Source organism: Carassius gibelio, chromosome B4, assembly GCF_023724105.1.
Source record: "Carassius gibelio isolate Cgi1373 ecotype wild population from Czech Republic chromosome B4, carGib1.2-hapl.c, whole genome shotgun sequence".
NCBI lineage: Eukaryota > Metazoa > Chordata > Actinopteri > Cypriniformes > Cyprinidae > Carassius > Carassius gibelio.
Window position 1 is genome coordinate 24,307,846 of NC_068399.1, and position 20,752 is coordinate 24,328,597.

The window sequence follows — 20,752 nt, forward strand, 5'->3', positions numbered from 1 at the left end:
AATCATTGGTAAATAACCTACAGAATAATATAGAATCTATTTCCAATCATCAGTGCAGACTCCAGCGAGCTGAATCACTGTCTGCCGCCTCCATGAGCAGCTGTCCGCAGTAATGGAAACTTATCAGTGACTGGTTGGAGATGATTTTCGCAGGCATCAACTTCATTGACAGCCACTCAAGCGTCAAGAAAACAGCAGTCATCATGTGACACCCGCAGAAAACAACCTAACGCTCACAGCTAGTACTGACGTTAACGTAACGTCAACTACTATAGGGAAGCTAACAAGCTGACATTAGATGTTCAAACATCCGTAGCACACAAATGTTAAGTGAAATAACACAAATAACATCAGTTTTGAAATAGAGTTGGGAAACAATTAATCGCACCCAAAATAAATTTTTTTGTTTACGTGAAATATGTGTGTGTACTGTGTATATTTATTATGCATATATAAATACACACACATGCATGTATATATTTAAGAAAAATATGTTTTAATATTAAATATAGTACTGGGCGATGATTAATCGCATCCAAAATTAAAGTTTTTGTGTACATATAATATATGTACAGTGTATATATAAATACATACACACGCATGCATATATTTAAGAAAAATATGAATGTTTATATATTAAATATAATTATATATAACATAAATTATATGAATATAAATGTATACATGTAAATGCATGTAAATATTTTAAAAACATATACTGTATGTGTGTGTCTTTATATATACATAATACATATATAAAGTACACACACATATAACCAAAAATGTTTATTTTGGATGTGATTAATCGTTGCCCAGCACTAAAAGTATTTATATATAATATAAATTAAATTAATATAAATATATACATTTAAATATTTTCTAAATATACAGGTGCATCTCAATAAATTAGAATGTCATGGAAAATTTCATTTATTTCTGTAATTCAACTCAAATTGTTAAACTTGTGTAAGACCAATAACAATAAACAAGTAAATAAATAAATAAATTTTTTAGTGAATTGTTGGCCTTCTGGAAAGTATGTTTATTTACTGTACATGTACTCAATACTTGGTAGGAGCTCCTTTTGCTTTAATTACTGCCTCAATTCAGCGTGTCATGGAGATGATCAGTTTGTGGCATTGCTGAGGTGGTCTGGAAGCCCAGGTTTCTTTGACAGTGGCCTTCAGCTCATCTGAATGTTTTGATCTCGTTTTTCCTCTTGACAATACCCCATAGAGTCTCTATGGGGTTCAGGTCTGGTGAGTTTGCTGGTCAGTCAAGAACCAACACCATGGTCATTTAAACAACTTTTGGTGCTTTTGGCAGTCTGGGCAGGTGCCAAATCCTGCTGGAAAACGAAATCAGCATCTTTAAAAAGCTGGTCAGCAGAAGGAAGCATGAAGTGCTCCAAAATGTCTTGGTAAACGTGTGCAGTGACTTTGGTTTTCAAAAAACACAATGGACCAACACCTGCAGATGACATTGCACCCCAAATCATCACAGACTGTGGAAACTTAACACTGGACTTCAAGCAACTTGGACTATGAGCTTCTCCATCCTTCCTCCAGACTCTAGGACCTTGGTTTCCAAATGAAATACAAAACTTGCTCTCATCTGAGAAGAGGACTTTGGACCACTGAGCAACAGTCCAGTTCTTCTTCTCCTTAGCCCAGGAAAGATGCCTCTGACATTGTCTGTGGTTCAGGAGTGGCTTAACAAGAGGAATATGACAACTGTAGCCAAATTCCTTGACACATCTGTATGGCTTGACCCCAGCCTCAGTCCATTGCTTGTGAAGTTCACTCAAATTCTTGAATAGATTTTGCTTGACAATCCTCATAAGACTGAGGTTCTCTTGATTGGTTGTGCATCTTTTTCTTCAACACTTTTCCCTTCCACTCAACTTAACTCAACCACAATTAAAAAAACTAAATACTTAAACTACTTCAATCTGTGAGCAATTAATTTATTTAATACACAAGTTTCACAATTTGAGTTGAATTACTGAAATAAATGAACTTTTACATGACATTCTAATTTATTTAGATGCACCTGTATACTGTATGTGTGTGTCTTTATGCATAATAAATATACACAGTAAACACACTTTTATTTTTGATGTGATTAAGCACTGCCCAGCACTATTTTGAAATAGCTGAAGAGTTGAAATCGAGTTTAAACCATTTCAAACCAGTGTGACATGTTTTTTCTCCCATGTTCTTTTTTTTTATGTGCACCAATGATTCATTTATAATAAAACTAGGCATCTTTATTGAGAAAAGTAGGGTAAATTTTAATTGCATGTCGTCTTTAAGCCACCTTCTGTGCTGTTTATGTAAAAATCTGAAACTCTGCTATTAAGAAAACATAAAAAGAGAATTTCCAGCAGGGGGGATTTTCTCTCTGTGGACTTTTAGCAGGCCAATTTTAGTGTGATTGTGCCCCATAATTGTATTTTTCCTGAATCAATAAGTGACAAGAACGATTGTTAGCGTAGAAACAAAAAAATCTGAACTGCAACTAAAGATGAATATAAAATATATGGCAAGCTTTTCCATTTAATTAAATCAGCCCTTAACAAGTTCCATAACGTCCATTAAAACAGTTTTTCAGTCTAGGGAGAACAATGTGGGAATCTGTGGGAAACAGTGATGGCGGAACGTGCTCTTTTTATCCGGTCTGACTGTACAAATGGACCTCATTGTCTATGGAGAAATTTGATTTTCTGCCATGCGCCAGCTCTACATAAACTCCTCTCTGGGGTCTGATGCCACCATGCTCAGGCTTATCAACAGCACTCAGGGTGTGAGATTGAGTTCTGGCGCATATTAAACCATGGGGAGACCAGGGACGAGAATCAGAAATACAGCATAATCCCTCTAGAGATCCTCCTCTCACATCTGCTTTCATCTGGTACCGACTCGATCCTCTGTCAGAAAAAACTCTAAAACTCTAAAAACTCTTCCCGATGAGCATGGTCTTCTGAGTGTGTAATTTGCTCCTTTATCTCCTGTTCAGAGCTGGCCCCTAAAATGAAGTCATTATCATCATTCCTTGCAAAGCTCAAGCTTGGTAGGAGAAGCCGTCCTTCTTGGATCCCTAAAGAGGCTGGATAAAGGAGCTTCGCTATCGGCTCTTCGGAGTGAGATGGCTAAAACCACACATGAGCTCAATCCACCTCCCTGCTGCACTCCTGCTAAGCTGTTGCTCGGCATGTTGGAGAAAAAGTGCTACAGAACCTTCACATGCTCATGGTGCTGTTTTAAATAGTATATTGTGCTCGAAATGGCACACGAACATACTACTCTTGCTTTTTTTTCTCAGTATACAATTAGGGCTGTTGTTAAATTATAATTTTTAGGGTTTCCCCACCTCCAAAATTCCAGTTTATCCATTAAGTATATAACAAAGCATACTGCCATTAATACTGTATCCCACAATGCACTGTGCTTGATCTGATCTTTCGTTTAGTAGCATCAGCCACAATCAGTCAATTTTCTTGGCTCATCATGTGATTAAATTGTTAAGTTAAGATGTGTTTGCATATGTTTTGATGTGTTGTGTTGTGTTGTGTTATGTTATGTTATACTGCACAGCAAAATACTTTTTAATACTTTTTTTCTGTTCTATTATTATTATTATTATTATTTTACTTTCTTAACCAAGATAAATTTAATAGACAAGCAAAAATAAATTCAGATAAGTCTTTTTTTTTTCTAGGAAATGCATCAAAATTAAGTGAGTTTTTGTTTGAAACAAGAAAAAAATATCTGCCAGTGGGGAGAAAAAAGTTAACTTGTTTTAGCTTTGAAATAAGTTTTATTCTCTGAGTCCATTTAGCAGATATGTGTCATTTGTCTTATTTATAAAGTATTTTCTCTTAAGAAAATGTATCTTGATTTAAGAATAAAATGAAAAAACTAAATAAATATTAAAAGCAGAAAACAAGTTTTCCTCTTTTCCTTTATTTACTTTTTGTTTGTGTCACTCAGATGTATATATATATATGGCAATAGCAGGTTTTTCTTGCATCAGCATGGTAGAAAGATAAGTGATAAATTTGTCTACATAGCCTGTTTCCTTCCTACAGAGAAGAAACACATTGTGGTTACATAGTTCGTCAACCGCAGTGTAAGATGCTCTACACAGAGACAGCATGAAGTAATGCCTCATTTATCGCGACCCAAGAAAGTCACATGATATGTATCAGCTGTGATATACAACAAGAGAGAATGTTGGAGATATGCACATGTGCTGCCATGTGTGAATGAGACAGCGTGAGATTATTTTTTGATAAACCGATGATGATGATGATGCAATGGAATCCCGTGAGGCTTTACCTCATTTCAAAGATAAAAACATGATTGTAAATAAGACTTTTTCAGGCAGAAGTTCGGCGTGGGTGAGTCAGAACAGACAGCCGTGGGGATGGAGATGGAGTGTTGCATTGGAGGGAGAGAAGGAAAGAGGGCTAGCAAGCAGTGAAACACAGAGCGTCGCACATTAAGCATCATGCTGATGAGACGCCGCTGGGTTGCTTGTGGATTTGAGGTTGGCAGCGGGGCCTCCACATTTACCCATGCTCCCTTGGTGATGAGCATAGCTGGAGATGTGTGATTGTCATGGTTGGGCAAAATGTACCATTTGGCTCACATTGAACTGATGAGCTGAAATTTAAATTACATTTACCAACTGGAAATTAATTTTATTACTTGCCATTCATTTTATTAGGTGCACCTGTTCAGCTACTCATAACGTAAATATTAAATTAAATTTATGCATTTAGCAGGCTATCAATTTTTACCTATCATGTGCTCCCAGGGAATCAAACCCTCAACCTTGCGCTTGATATCGCAACTCTCTACCAGTTGAGCTACATGAACACATTACAATCAAATTCAAATATCTAATTAGCCGATCACATGACAGGAAATCAATGCATTTAGGCATGTAAACATAGTCTAGACAATCTACTGAAGTCCAAACCAAACATCAGAATGGGGAAGAAAGGTGATTTAAGTGATTTTGACCATGGCATGCTTGCTGGTGCCAGATGGGCCGGTCTTAGTATTTCAGAAATTGCTGATCTACTGGGATTTCCATGCACAGCCATCTCTAGAATTTACAGAGAGTGGTCCAAAAAAGAGAAAATATCCAGTTTGCAGCAGTTCTGTTGGCGAAAAATGCTTTGTTGATGCCAGAGGTCGGATGGGAATGACCAGACTGGCTCGAGCTGATAGAAATGCAAAAGTAACTCAAATAACCACCTGTACAACTGAGGTATGCAGAACTCTCTGAACGCACAACACATTGAACCTTGAAGTGGATGGGCTACAGAAGCAGAAGAGCACACTTAGTGCCACTGGCTCACTAAAATTGGACAATAGAAGATTGGAACAAGCTCACCTGGTCTGATGAGTCTCTGTTCCTGCTGCTACATTCAAATGGCAGGGTCAGAATTTTGCCAAAGGACATGATTATCAAGAAAAGTAATCATTTCACATTATAGACCAATTACTCGAGCTATTCTCATTTTCAGAGTGTGGCACAAAACATCACCTCTGATGTTCCTCTGGTGTGTACCGCAGCTGCGCCACTAATATGGCGTGCAAATTTTCAAATGAACTCGTGTACAGTGGGCATCTGGCCCAGATTCACGCTGGGATACTTATCCTGTCAGGAATAGAGAAAGAAAATCATTGTTTTCAGATGGGATGATAATTCAATCTGTTTTTCTTTTCCTCCGTTCCCAATCGCCACATCCGTGAATGGAGCTTTTGTCCAATCTCCGGCACATAAAGTCATCCCAGAAGCACGTACAGCCCACGAAAACGTGTTCTCTTTGAAATGTCATTGCTTTTTAACAGCTAAATAACAGTGCTTTTGCAATAGCATGTTATTGCTGTTCTGCTAGTTGGATTTTTTTTTATAGAATATGTTGCATTACAATAGCTAATGGTTTTGTTTATGGCTGTATGTTGCAAGGTCTCCGCCGTTGAGAAAGAATAGACCCCCCGGATACACACAGGAAGGAGTCATAGCAGTAATTATGTTTAGGATTGAATGTGAATTATATTTCTGCATAGCTCACATCCACTACACACTGACTATTAACGGTCAATGAAAACGCACATATACATAAACAGAACAACCAGTTCCACTAATATAAAAACCACTCGGGAGATGTTACACTTTCATTTCTGCAATATTGCTTTCTTCCGTGTTGTTTTCCTGCATTGTTTTACTGAAGCCTGAAATATTCGGTTAATTTGTCTCGCTGGCCCTCTAAATGAAGATTAATGTCATGCTGGGCATCTAATGAGCACCATAACGCCGTTCCCATACCACTGCAGCGACAGAACGTTAAAATTTACAATTATTGGCTTCAATTTCAGCAATTAAGCCCTGAACTTAACATTTCAGCAGATAAATTAGTAATTATAAAGGGATGGAGCTCAATTACATAAACATAATTGACATTAATGTATGCGCTTGTGAGAACACAGACTATGTGAAATATAGAAGATGTCAAGCTTCAGTTTTCCCTCATTTTAAATATTGACATTTTATGAAGACTAACCATTGCACTTTAAAGCAGACGTCACTTTTCATTTCTTGACTAAAACAGGCACTTGAATGCAACATTTCATCCCAAATGTAAATTGTTTCATAATATCTTGGGGACGTTTAGTGCTCAGTCTCACAAAGACTTTTTTTAAAGCACATCCATCTATATATACAGTACAGTGAAGTTTCTAAATTTGCAGAGAGAGGGCCGTCTGAAGCACAAGCTTTGCATTGGTCTGGGTTTTGTGCCAAATCGCAGATCTGATAGCAAGTGCCAGTGGTTGGCAAACAGTTTGATTTGAGGTGACTTTGTTGCTTAATGCTATTCCTGGAGATGGGTTATACTAAAATGTAGTACATTTTTGTTTTCCCATCATATCTGTCTGAAAGTATTAAACAAGATATGAAACTTTTTTGTACTGGGGTACTACTTTCAATAAAGGTTAAATACATTTGTTAACATGAACGAACAATGAATAATACTTCTAAAGGATTTATTTATCTTAGTTAATGTCAGTTTTGAATTAAATGCAAGAAATGTACGTCAGCAAGTCATTGTACATGTGAAGGCTGTCACTCAGATTTGTTGTTGCTAGTATAGTAATTCAGAGTAAATACAGTTATTTGGATGCCCTGTCAGCAAACTCTGTCTCCTCCTTTTCATCCAACAACAATCGCAGGAGGTGCTGACAGAGAGATACATTTCCCTGTCTTGTTAAAGTACAGATAATGAGATTTGGACACAATCGCAATGCAAATCTAACATGTTTGCATAGCAAGTGCTGCTTTTGTGGATTTAATGATCTTAAAGATGGGGTTAATTATACACTGTCATATGTAATGCATATCTGTGTAGGTTGCAGGGAGGAATGTGCAGTCATGTCGTTGGCGCCTGTTTTGCAAGCGCCTGTCTTTGAGGCCAACTGTAATATTAATGCGAATCTGTGTGGCTGCTGCAACATCATTATTAACTGTCTCGTCACATTTGCAATTTGTTTATTATCCCCTTAATGCTGATGTGTCGAGATAGAGATGCTGAGCCGGTGCTAGACCATTAGCCGTGTGGTAATAAACTCTCTCCAGCTCTTAGGTCAGAGTGTTCATGCTAGTTGAGGGAAGTGAAATTAAACATTTAAGAAAGGCTGTCAGTGCTAATGGGAATATGTTCCTGCGCGTGTGTTTCTATGTTTCGGAGAAAGGGCTTGTGGGAGCAGCGTTTTTTATTTACTACTCGTGCGCTCTGACAGGTTAAGTGATTAAATCCATGCCTCATGCTGAGGGACAGCATATCCCTACAGAGAATCTTCCAGACAACTTAGGCCTACATTTCTCCAGGCTGAGGACAGCTCACTTACTGGGTCCCCGTAGTGGGACACATCAATGGCAATCAGCAAACCTGTCTGCGCTTAAACCTTGACAATAAGCACTTGTCCTGATCCAAATAATCCCAACTGCTCACCAGAAACATCTGGACTTTCAGATATAGTGAGAGTAGCCTATTAACGTCCCTTTCCTGGCATTTATGGGGAACTTTCATGCGCCGTGAAGAAGAAGACTGGCGTGCAATGTGCAATGTGGCCTATCATGATTTCAACTCAAAAATAAAAAAATTGTTTGCATTAATTAAAAATAAATAAATAAAATATGAATATATAAATATAGATGGAAACTTTAAGCTTGCTGCCTTTGAAAATAACTGAAATAAGCTGAAGTACTAAAATTGCTCAAATTAAAACAGCAAGAATATAAAATACAGTTTAAAATAGTAAAAAAAAATGACAGAAAAATCTGAATTAATAATATCATAGTATAAAAAATTATACTAAAATAACACTGACTATAATAAAATAACACTACAATGAATTAGCAAAAAATATATATATACAGTATGGTGTTTTATGCTTAAAATCAATTAATTGCCATTGGCTTTATGTTGTGTCTGTGTTTCTTATTCTGCTGAGATATCCGTAAAAAATTTATTGGATTTGTAGAAACATACAGTTTTAACTCCAATTTTCAAAATGGTTTTGCATTGATTGAATTGTCTTTGTCAAACCTCTTACTGAAGAATGTTTCAAAAAGGCAGATGGAGGAAATTAAAGGATTTTCAGCTTTCTTTCAGAACCAAGGCTGTCAAAATTGCACAGTCACTGTTGAGCTCTTTTGCATTGCAGATTCTATCTTCCTATTTCAGTATATTGTTTTCAGAATGTATAATCTGAGATTGTGAACTATGATAAATATAGTACTGGTATACTACTGACTGTGGCCAAGAGACACAAATCATTCATGAGTTCTCATTAGAATGATTTTTTATGTGGTTGCTCTGATGTCGTTTGTGCCATATAAGGTCAAGCCGTAGTGAAGTTTTGAACTGTTTGCTCATCAGTAGCAAAAAAATAAAAGTATCAAACCAACTCAAAAGCACCACTGAAGTTTCAAAACACCACGGGATCCTCCGGGGACATGGAACACATTTTACGCAGTCTGCATTTTAAAAAGCTTCAATCTAATGAGGAAGGAATTAATTCAGCTGGGATTTTTGATTCTGCCAGGCCACGATTAATCCCATCAGTAAACAAAGCAGAGGTCATCTTGTTTTGGAGAACTCCAATTAGACCCTAATCAGCACTAATCAGACAAGCTGCTCGCCAGAATCTCGCCACATCGTTTTTGCCTTCCAGAGAGCTTTGGCTCTTCTCTTCCTCCTCTTTGCTGTTGTGTATTCCCTGCCCTTAGCACTGAGTGTGGCCTCTGCTCTGTGATTTCGTGTTCAAGGAGTTAGAAGGAGAAAGAAGGCTAATTACTAACACTGTGGCGTGTAGGCACTCATTAAATAAATAAAGATTAAAGGAGAAGGTGTTCACAGACCAGAGCGGCTTTAGTCCCAGCTTCATTAGCAGCAAACTTTCCCACACCAGCAGAATAAATAGTCACGCTTTCCCTAGACTTGCAATGGACGGTTTATTTAAAGGCCCAGCTCCTCATTTGAAATATTTCAGACACTGCAAACATCTGGTAAAGTACTCTATCACATTAGAGTAATGTGTTATGCAAGACCATACTAGACTAGCCTTTTAAAGAATTAATAAAATAAAATATCAATTAAAAAAAAAAAAAAAATTAAATGTTTAAAATGAAAAATATATATATATATATATATAAAACAAAAAAGAAGTTTAAGAGCTTTTTCATGACAAAGACTTTTATGTATAGTATGCCTACGCAGAAATTGATTTTCAAAAACAAATGATCCCTTACTGGAGTAAAAAGTGTGTCATCTAGCTTCATTCGGAGTGAAAAATAGTGACAGCTTTTGAGCATAATCTCACATGTATATGTAAGATGTTGTCAACTTCAGCAGAACTGTCTGGCAGAGTGTGAATGTGTTTGTCACAGCTATTTACCATGTAGGGGAAACCGGGGGCAAATGTAACATTCTTTACATTTTTCATCATTTCACACACTATACTACAAATCTCCTGCCATCCTTTGGTATACAAAAGTGAGTAATTGTATAGTTAATGTAATTTTGAGAAATAATTTGGAAATGTTTTGCCTTTAGAAGATGGTGGAGATCTATGTGTGTGTGTGTGTGTGTGTGTGTGTTTTAACTATTTAATTGTATTTCATACGTGTCTGGGGGTGTTATTGTTATTAAGTGCCGTACTATTATATTATACATACTTTTTAACTATATCTTTAATTTAGTACTAATTACATACATTGCCCTCTATGAGTATTGGACAAGTAAAGACAAAATTGCTTTCTCTGCTGTCTGTCATCAACTACTGTTGTTTTTCTCAGCCAATCAGGTCGTCTTTGGTTGCTGATGTCACTGGTAGTTTCCAAACTCTTGATTTCTGTATGCCCTTTGTTTTTCCTCTAGTTCTAATTGACTTCCTCTTTTCATTTAGCATCCAAATTGCTTGCTTTTCTTTAAGAGTCGGCTCTCTCGTCTTCATCCTGGTTTGTGTGTGCCATCGTCGAATGCAAGACTTAAAAGGCAGAAGCAATGGCTATAACTGATAAGACACATTCCCTGCTTTTATTATCTGAAGAATGAATGCAACAGGACACATGCAGCAGAACACTTAGAAAGATCTGTGAGGAAACTGTTCCAATACTTCAGCTCACATCAGATAGGGAGATGAAACTCTAAAAGTGCTGATCTTATTAGGTGTTAAAACATCTTTGTGTAGAATCACCCAATAATAAAATGTGACATTCTGTAGTTTTGTCTCATGTTCATCTTTTAATCATATTTACAGATTTCTTGACTCCACAGCAAACAGAACAATTTGTTCTTTACTGTTCAAATACTTATGGAGGGCACTGTAAATGTGGGTGTTTTAAATGTTATGTTTTATACATACTCGCGTGTGTTTATTATTATTATTGTTATTATTATTATTATATTTATTATTATTTTATACTTGTCTGTGGCTGTGTTAATATATTATTATTATGTGTAGTAATATAACATATAATTATAGTTTGAATTGATTAATTATTTAAATGTTGGTGTGTTATAAATGTTATATTTTGCGTACATACTTGAGGGTGTGTTATTATAATTAAACGATTTGTAATCATTATTTTATTTTATTTATATAAAAAATGTAATATTATGGACATTTAATTTAATATTATGTAGTTTTTATATTTATATACATTTTCTGCGCATGTGCTGAATTAGTGTAGTCACTTGTGTTTTTGATTTAGTGGTTTCTGTTACAAACCCCCTCGGCCTCCATTACTAAAGCAACAAAAAAGACATTGCTTTAGGTATCTCAAAAAAAAAAAAAAAAGATCTGAACCTTTGGGGCTGATCAATAATCCAGATCTACTTTATTTATACTTTGATGTGTTCATCATTCATTTCAACTTTACATCAATTCTGTAAAATTACAGTGTGGTTGCAAGGAGCACTCAAAGTTATTGCCTCCAATGAATGCACCAATGTGGATTCATTAATTTAACCAGACAACACGGTTTGCTCCTGCATACAAACAGAGAGCACAGGAACGTTTTCTCCCAAACAGACAAGAGGACGATGAGTCAATGTTTATGTACCGTCAGCGATGTTGGCAAACTCTGCCTTTCATTGCTATGCAGTTAAACCTGGCACGCTTTTTGTGAGCACCTCAGCATAAAGGCTGATTTGTGCTCGAGGGGGTTTGGCAGTTTTTGGCAGGCCATTGTTTGAAACATTTGGTGGGCAGTCACTTTTGTAGGGGTAAGCTTGATGGGACAAGTTCTCATTTGTTTTATCTTTATTTTTTTGTGGAGCAAGCAAAACTTCCTCATCATATTCGCTCTTTAATTTGACTTTTTTGATAGAAATGACAGTACAAGCCCCAAAAATCATTTAAGGACTGAACAGGATAGGACTGTTGTCCCCTCACGGCTAACTGTGGATCTAATTATCATCTACTTCAGCTATTTGAGGAACTGCTGCTGTGGTATTTGCATACGTTCTTTGGGGAGACTAATGCTCAGATGGGGAACGGGAGAATTTGTACATCCTCCCGTAATTAAAACATGATTTAATGTAGCACAAGGATGTCTATAATACCTGGAGTAAGCTATCTGTTAGCTTCCCATTCATCTCTATGGCAGTCGCTCTACTTGCACTGGATTCCACAGAAATGCATGATTAGAGATGTGCCATCTTTGCTAATGGTAGCTCGTTTTTGCTGCCAGGATGTTTTGAGCCATAAATGCCATGTGACTAAAGGTCTTTGTGCCTTCAGATGGTGTATTTATGACATTTGATCAACAGTGATGATCAACTCAGCCATGCTAACCAACCAAGCCTACATTTACACATTTTGCAAGCACTTTTGTCCAAAGCGACTTTGAATAACTTTTCAGGTTTCTCCAGAAATCGAACCCATGAGCTTCGTGTTGCTTGTAGCTTTAATGCTTTTGTCGTCTAGTGACTCTTGAGGAAGTTTCACCAACTACTGGCCTGGCATGCATAATATAGCATTTTTAGGCATTTTTTGCTGATAGTTTTGACAACATTGACATCTGTATGCAAAGCTTTTCTAAAAAGCAAAAGAAAACGTTTTAATACATTATTGTTGTCTAAACAGGCAGTTTATCCACCAAAGCATATTTTTCCAGGATGGGGGATGGGCAGGACAAATATCTCCAACCATCAATAACTATGGTAAGAAATTACATTTTGTTGGTTTTTGAGTATTTATGTCTTGTACCCGATGACATCTCCAGAATACACCATCTTAATATGAAAAATAATGTTTTGGAGGAACATTTTGTTCACCATAGGTCTAGCTAAACGCTGCATCTCCACAGCTGGCCTGTCATTTTAAGCTTGCTAAAAATATCTTCCTAAAGGTACAAGGTAATTTGTGACTACACTGCCTTGCAAATATTAAATGTAATACCTACTTGAACACGAAACTGTGAAAAAGTAGCTTCAATATTTATTTGATTTTATTGATTTTACATCAGTTTTCACTCTCTGTTTTGAATTGTGGTACTGTTTTGTGCCTTGCTTCTGAATTCAACAGCTTTCCAATTGAGATATTACATTGAGAGTTTTCCTAGTCATCTGGACTAGACTAACTTCTCGCTAACTACAATGACCTAGATAACTTAAACATATTTTAAAAAAACCATTTTTAACAAGTCTCACTTTAAGGCACTAGCGTGTTACACAGTTACATAAATTATTCATTAGCTTTACAATATTAATGTATTTGGCATTTTCTTGCTTTTAAGATCCGGGGTAAAAAAATCTGGGGTGGTTTGATGAATATTTATTTCATAAGCTGTCGAAAAGTATGTTTTTTTGATGTGTGTAAGGAGATCTTTCAATCTACTGAACAGGTGTTTGAGCACAAACACTCATCCATCATATTTAGTTTTATTATTATTATTCATAGAAAATGTGCATTTGAAAATCTGTTATACCCTTGACCTTGGCACACAGAAATTATTATTCCTTGGCAAAGGCATCAGGTAAAGTGATTTCAACTTTGCATGCAACTAAGCATCTGCGTTTTCCCTCAACATTGTAAAAGCCGATTTGGAATCACAAATATTTAATATCTAATACGCAGATTAAATCAAGCTTATGCCACATGTGACTCAGTGGAAAACACAGTGCCATGATTCATCCTGATTGCATTACAGGAAAGCCAATGCGAATGGAATGGTAACTTATAAAATCCTTTTTATCGTTATTCACCACGGCCCTTCAATTTATCGTCGTTCGGAGGGAAACACATGAGTGATTCCCTGGTGCACATGGCCTTCCTTCCATGAGGTGTAAAAACAGATTGAAATGGAAATCGTCTGGATGACATGGATCAGTTTTGAAATCTGCTGTTCTGATGGCGGCTGAGAGGAAGGTGATGAGGAAGAGGGTGCTTTTGTTATCTTCCATCTGAGGAACGGCAGAAAACAACAAAAAAAGAGAGAGAAAAGATGTGTGTTCTCTTCAGTGTGACAAAGGAGGGTGTCGTGGATTGACAGTTTATTTTAGAGGCCACTGACTTTACATACAGCAGGAAAATGAAATATAGAGCTTTTAGTGAAAATCCCAGAGGGCCGTTGCTCAGAATCACCTTATCTTGGCCTGTATAATGTCAGACAGGAGATTCTGCTATTTTCTCTCAAACAGTGGTGATTAACTTCACTGTTGTGACAGGGCGGATGGATGGGTTTACATACAGTACCATATTTTGAATGCAACCACGGACTTTAGTTCCCGCTATACTCTCAGCTAAGTTCCTTCTGCTCTTTGGTTGAGGGTAATAGGAAAGTTCAAAGTATCCTGGCACTTTTACAAGCTGTTTCAAACTCTTGAAACAAACTCCAAAGGAACTTCACTTTTGCCTGATTTCATTCCATTTAAATCAACCTTCTCTACACTTCTCTGAAAGATAGTAAGATAGTAGGCCTGACATGGGAATTTGGCATTTTGTTCTTTCTCCTCTAAATGGTCTAAAGAGGTCAGGAGTCAAGTGTTTTGTTCTTCGATTTTACCTGAAGTGCAACAGGGCCTTTACAGTTTGGTCTGGCGTGTGTGGAGAACATCTAAATGCTCTGTGAACACAAATGTTTAATTCATCTTTAAGTATCTTATTATAAGACAGACTATAAATATTTCAATTAAATCTTTGACAGTAGGATTGACATTAGTATTTGTCATTTTATTCTTCAGAGAGGTTGAGTATTTAGAACAATTTCAATGTCAGAATTGATTTAAATCAACAATTTTCCACATTTTGATTATAAGCTTGACCCGTTTTGTCCTGGTTTTGTTTGAAATGATGCCATGCCAGTTAATTCTAGTATATTCTCTTCTAGTATCATTGTAGTACAGTATCTCATCCTAAGAAAATCTAGATTTTTGACAATTTCTTACATTTTGATAGGCTTGACTTTGGAATTTGGAGTTTTGTTCTTTCTCTTCTAAATGGTCTATAGAGTTTTCTCTCTTCGCAGGGGTTGAATGTTGAAACAAACTTCAAACACACTTTTCACCAATTTGTTCTTCGATTTTGCATGAAGTGGAAAACATCTGACAGTCTTCAAAAACAAATATTTAATTTAGTTTTCAGCATTTTATCGTAAGACATAAGACTTAATATTACATTTAAATTCCATTCCTATTTTCTTAAGTTTGATAGTAGGCTGGATAGTTGGCATTTTGTTCTTTTGTCTTCTAAATGGTCAGGTGGTTGAGCATTTAGGGCAACTGCAACATGAAATGTTTGGTTTAAATCAGCATTTTTCTGCACTTTAATAATAGACTTGACTTTGGAATTAGGCTTTTTTTTCTCTCTCTCTTCTAAATGGTCAAGTTGGTTGAGTGTTAAGTGCAATTGCAGCATCAGACTATAGAAATGTACTGTAGACTCTAAAGTCATAATCTTAAATGGGCCTACATAAAAATAGATTTCCAGTTTGTTTAATTACCTGCAGTCCTAAAAAGGTTCATGTTCCCCATTAGTTCTGGTGGAATCAATTGTTTCTCACATGGCCAGCTGTGTTTAAGCAGGGCTTTGCTGTTCCACTGAGTCAGCAGAGCCACCTCCGTCAAGTTTTTCTCTGTTGATATAAACCTCTGCTGAATCCAGCTTCAACTTTCATTAGTCGTTGTCGTTATTTCCTCAGCTCTTACATATGGCATTGTGGGATATCGGTTTTTATGGCAGGTCATCTTTCATATCCCATTTCCTTCGCCATTTGAAGGGAAGTTCACAGTCTAGTCAGATTCATTTTGTGTTTGAATATTGATTTTCTTTTTCTTTCTCCTTCCGAAGAAAGCCTCTTAATGTCCTTTCTCTTGGCAGTAATTTTGACACTCCGCTGCTTGTCTGCTTGATTAAAAGTGGTCCTGAAAAGGAAAAAAAAGAAATGACATTATATAAAATAATTTCAGATCCAAGACAGCTGTGTCACATTGGGCAATAAATCCATCTCGGAGAGGAACTTATTACCTGGCTACTGTATGCTACCAACAGACTTACAACTGCTGCATTTAATTTAGTGCAATTGTATTCTCATAAGCATGTGTCTTATTGAAATGTTGGATGTCTCATAAGCCCTGTGTGTGTCTGTGCGTGAGATTCCTGATGGAGGATCAAAGGTATTGTCTCATATTGTCAGCCAGCGTGAACAGAGACATGTATTCCCACATGATCTCTCCAGAAATAGCACAAATGCTCATGCTGCAGAGGGCACCTAAGGGTGCATTTGTAAAAACCTAATTTCATTTCTAGGGTTCAGTACTTGCTTCTATTCTACTTGCTGGAAATCCTGATGCTGTGTGAAAAGTTTAAATACAAAGATCTATTCTTGCATCCTAAAAATGGCCAACCACTAACTGGGGAGGATATTTCACTGATAGATGGACAGACAGATAGATTGTATTTTATGTCTACATTTATTTAATTTATTATTTTCAAATATTTTTATATTATTTTTTTATTTTAATATGTATTTCTTGTTTTATATTTTTACATTTATTGATTTCATTTCTACATTTCTACATATATTATTATATATGTATATACATATATACATAGACAATATATCATACATATATTTATCTTACATTTATTATTTATACGTGTTTCTTACATTTTTACATTTATTATTTTTAATCTTCTTTTAAGAATGTTTATTATTTGCATCTACATTTAGGTTTATTTTATTTTATTTATATCTTACATTTATTTTAAATCCACATTTATCATTACGTAACATTTGTTATTTTAATGTTACCTTTCTCTATTTACTAAAATGCATATATTAGGGGTATATATATATATATATATATATATATATATATATATGGGTATATATATATATATATATATATATATATATATATATATATATATATATATATATATATATATTAATACAATTGATTCCAGTTTTTAATTGTTTTTTATATATTTCTTTTCATTTATTTAGATGGAATAGTGTAGTTTCTAAAACTTTCCTCCATCATTATTAAATTGAGAAATTATTCCGAATGGCATAAAATAATTCCCCAGGACATTAGCATTGCCAGTTTGTTATGCAGCAATGTAATATATATATATATATATATATATATATATATATATATATATATATATATATATATATATATATATATAAAAACACTTCTGTGGAATCAGAAAAGAACAAGAAAAAAAAAATCATACATTTAGAACGATATACCCCGAATCCCACTGGACTGTCCTCAGTACCTTTCAAGGCTGAATGAGTGCAGAAGACTCTCGGCGGACAGCAGAGGAATAAGAGAGCTGGACATCTATGGGATCGGCCTAACGGTGCATGAAAGCAGAGGGTCTCAGCGGCTCTGTATCCCGGCCAAAGGAGCGATGTTGATCAGAAAGTCACTGGAAATGGGTGAGAGAGCTGCCAGACCGTCTGCCAAGAGCCCAAGCCTGGGATCAGGGCCTTCACGTCACTGGGTGGAACAGCAGGCTATTTGCTGGCAAAACAAGCTCTTTTCACAGCCTGTCGTAGATACGTGGCTGTACATGGGACGCCGGCAGCTGTTAAATAAGGTCATGGCAGGGACGTTCTCTTTTTTTTTCCCCCAAACACAAAGTCAGGCAGGACAGTGTACGGGAGTTAGTTTCTAATGCTGAAACTCTTGAGCTGTGCGAACAGTGAGCGGACGGCTTGACAGCCGAGGGAAAGGATGTCATGCCTGGGCTGTCGGGGAGATTAAGCAGCCGACGAGGCGAGTTTTGGGTGTTTACTGTGACAGAAGAGAATCTCGGAAAAGAACAGCCTGGAGGAAGCTCTTCCGAGAGCCTCTTTGCACCCGCAGATCCCGAGACGCAGCGTTGACCCAGGCGTTAGCCCACACTGCTGGCCCGGGGTAAAGAGATTAGCAGGTTCAGTGTAATTGATGCCGGTGTCTAAATCTATTTACCAAGGTCGACTAATGACTGAGTAAACAGTCTGATTTTAGACTACTATGCAAATTTCAATTATATGTGGTGTAGTGTTTGAAACTGTACGCTTGTAACTAAGATTTGAGCCTGGTTTTGTAGTAATGTAGTAATATTGTTATATTTATTTGTTTATATTTATTTCCCCTATGTACCAAATGTATTATTGTATGTACAAGTATTACTCTATTACTCTAATACATGTGTTACATGTTTTATTTTAAATCTACATTAATCATTGCATGTATTATTTTTGCATTTCCTTACATTTTTATACTTATTATTATACATCTACACTAATTATTATTTTTAATTGTTATCATTTTTATAGTTATTTTTTTTTTAATATATTTTAATATGAACTAATATTAATTCCCTTTATATTTTTACAAAATAATTTTTTTATATGTATTTTATAAAACAACTAATTTTTGATTTTAGTATTTTTATTTATTTATTGTATCTCTGCCAAATATTGTCCCATCCTAACAAACCGTACATCAATAAAAGGCTTATTTGTTCAGCTTTCAGATGATATATAAATCTTAATTTGAAAATAATTGAACCTTATGACTGGTTTTGTGGTCCAGGGTCACACATGTGGTTACTCTCTTGAAATAAGCAGCTATCTTATAACTGTTTCTGGGTAATTTCTCCTAAAAATTGTCATCATTTTACCATGAAAATATGGATAGTCATTCATTCTTCAAATCGCCAGTTTGTCATTTTTATTTAAAAGTTGCCTCTGTCGTGTGTCATTTTCAAAATCTACTATTTACCACAGTTTTGCAAAATAACAAGCACTTTAGTAAAAATCAGCGAGTAATATTGAATCTTTAATCATTCTGAATGCCGCTGGATCTGCCTTCTCCAATCTAACTCCATCACATGTCCATCACACACCAATCCCGGAGATTGTCTTCTCATTCTCCCTGTTTAAAACCACTGATCACATACTGAAGAATCTGTCATCTCGGCAAGACTGACGGTAATATTTATTATTCAGATGTTCTAAAGAGGGTAAATATATTCGGTTAGCATTGTATTCAAAGGTTTATTTTTCATGCCTGGGAATAAGACACTAGGTATTTATTTTGGAGTGCATCTTTACATTAGTATTGCTCATCGATCCCACGTCTGCACCAAGGTCAGTCTTTGACTAGGACTCCAGTCTTTCTGCGATCGGAGGCACTGGGGATTCAGCAAAGGCTAATTGTTGACTGAGTGGGCAGTTTATGAAGCGTTTACATAACGGAATGTCAATAAGCATGCGGGCAATGTGCGAGTAATGTTGATGTTGTTGTGTGTGTTTTAATTGGCTCCTTCACTGAAGTGTTTTTGGAGAGACTGCCAAACCTAAAATAACCACACAGATCTAAATAAAACAATAAAACATTTTAGAAAAAAAAAACTATTAGTAAAAGATCAGAGGCTTGGCTTCAAAGAGAGGTTGTGTTTGTTGTTTGAGTTTTTGAGGGAAAAGTATAGAAGTGCATTTGCCGTTGTTAAGACATTAGTTTTATTCATACATATTAATTTAATATATTTAGTAAAATATTTATATTTTTAGATATATACTTATTATTGTTCATTATTAAATATATTTTAACAATTATCATCATATGAGAAGATGTTAGTTTAGTTAGATATTATGAATAACCTATTTTATTATTACTTATTTTTAATATTTTAGTCTATTTTTACATATAATATATACTTTATTTTTACAAATATATATTTTTTTAATTATATAATGAAATGGTATTCATTTTTCTTATTTTATTTGTACTATAATGAAATGTATTTAGTACATTATACGTTTGTATATATTGATGTACTTATTACTGATTATGCATTACTGAATATAATTTACAAATTATGATCATGTGATAATGTTTATTTATTTGTTTTAAATAACCTATTATGAATTTAAAAATTATAATGTCTTTTTTATGTATAATTTATGTTTTATATTATTATAATTAATACATGTTATGAAAATATATTTATTATACTTTTTATATTATTATAAACATATTTAGAACATTATTTACAGTTTTATATATTTAAGTACTTTTATTAACGTATAATTAGTAATTATTTATTAATTATGCAAATTAGTTTTCAGACGTGTATTTAAATACAGACAGTAATATCAGACAATAATTTGCGCAAATATGCTAAACCATTTTTGGCATATTCAAAAGAATATAAAAACCTGGGGGTTTGTATAAAATATTGCATTAAATTTCATCATAAAAGACTTAGAATATTAGAAATTGTATTTGGTTTAGTATAAGTGTACTTGTCATGTTTTTGAGTTATGGCTTTGTATGTGTTTTTGATGTGGTCGTGCTATAATATTGTCATGGCATTGCTCATCTCTACTCCTCAGAACAGCACAGTGCCACAGCAGGCTTTGTTGAGCATGCCACAGCAGAAGATGCGCGAGGAAGGAGATGACTGATCACAAGACATACGTTTTCAACAGCGGGCCGCTAATCAGTAAGTGAACTCCAGGTGAAATTACTCGTGTTGGCTTTCTTTGGGCACAATGCAGTGGTAATGTATTCAAACTATTTATTTTTTCCATGCAACTAAACTGTGAGCCACAACTGTCCTGTCCTTCAGCTGTTGTGCAAAATTATTGAACCTGGGAAAGTAGAGTATACTTCATTTGTTAAAGAAAATGAAAACAATGCACAAGTCCGACATAACCTCAC

At 35.4% G+C, this 20,752-nt stretch overlaps 2 long non-coding RNA genes across 2 annotated transcripts in view; one reads left to right on the forward strand and one right to left on the reverse strand.

Annotated features, from left to right (window-relative positions):
- Window positions 1-13,451: 13,451 nt before the first annotated feature.
- LOC127956297 (uncharacterized) lies at window positions 13,452-17,497 on the reverse strand. Its single transcript, XR_008153525.1, has 3 exons — window positions 17,313-17,497; window positions 15,526-15,946; window positions 13,452-13,987 (listed from the first exon to the last, which is right to left on the reverse strand). It is a non-coding gene; the product is annotated as an uncharacterized LOC127956297 (long non-coding RNA).
- Window positions 17,498-17,629: 132 nt separating this feature from the next.
- LOC127956296 (uncharacterized) overlaps window positions 17,630-20,752 on the forward strand; it is a 45,380-nt gene continuing 42,257 nt past the window's right edge. The window contains exons 1-2 of the long non-coding RNA XR_008153524.1: window positions 17,630-17,956; window positions 20,425-20,534. This is a non-coding gene — a long non-coding RNA (uncharacterized LOC127956296). The remainder of the gene's footprint in view (window positions 17,957-20,424; window positions 20,535-20,752) is intronic.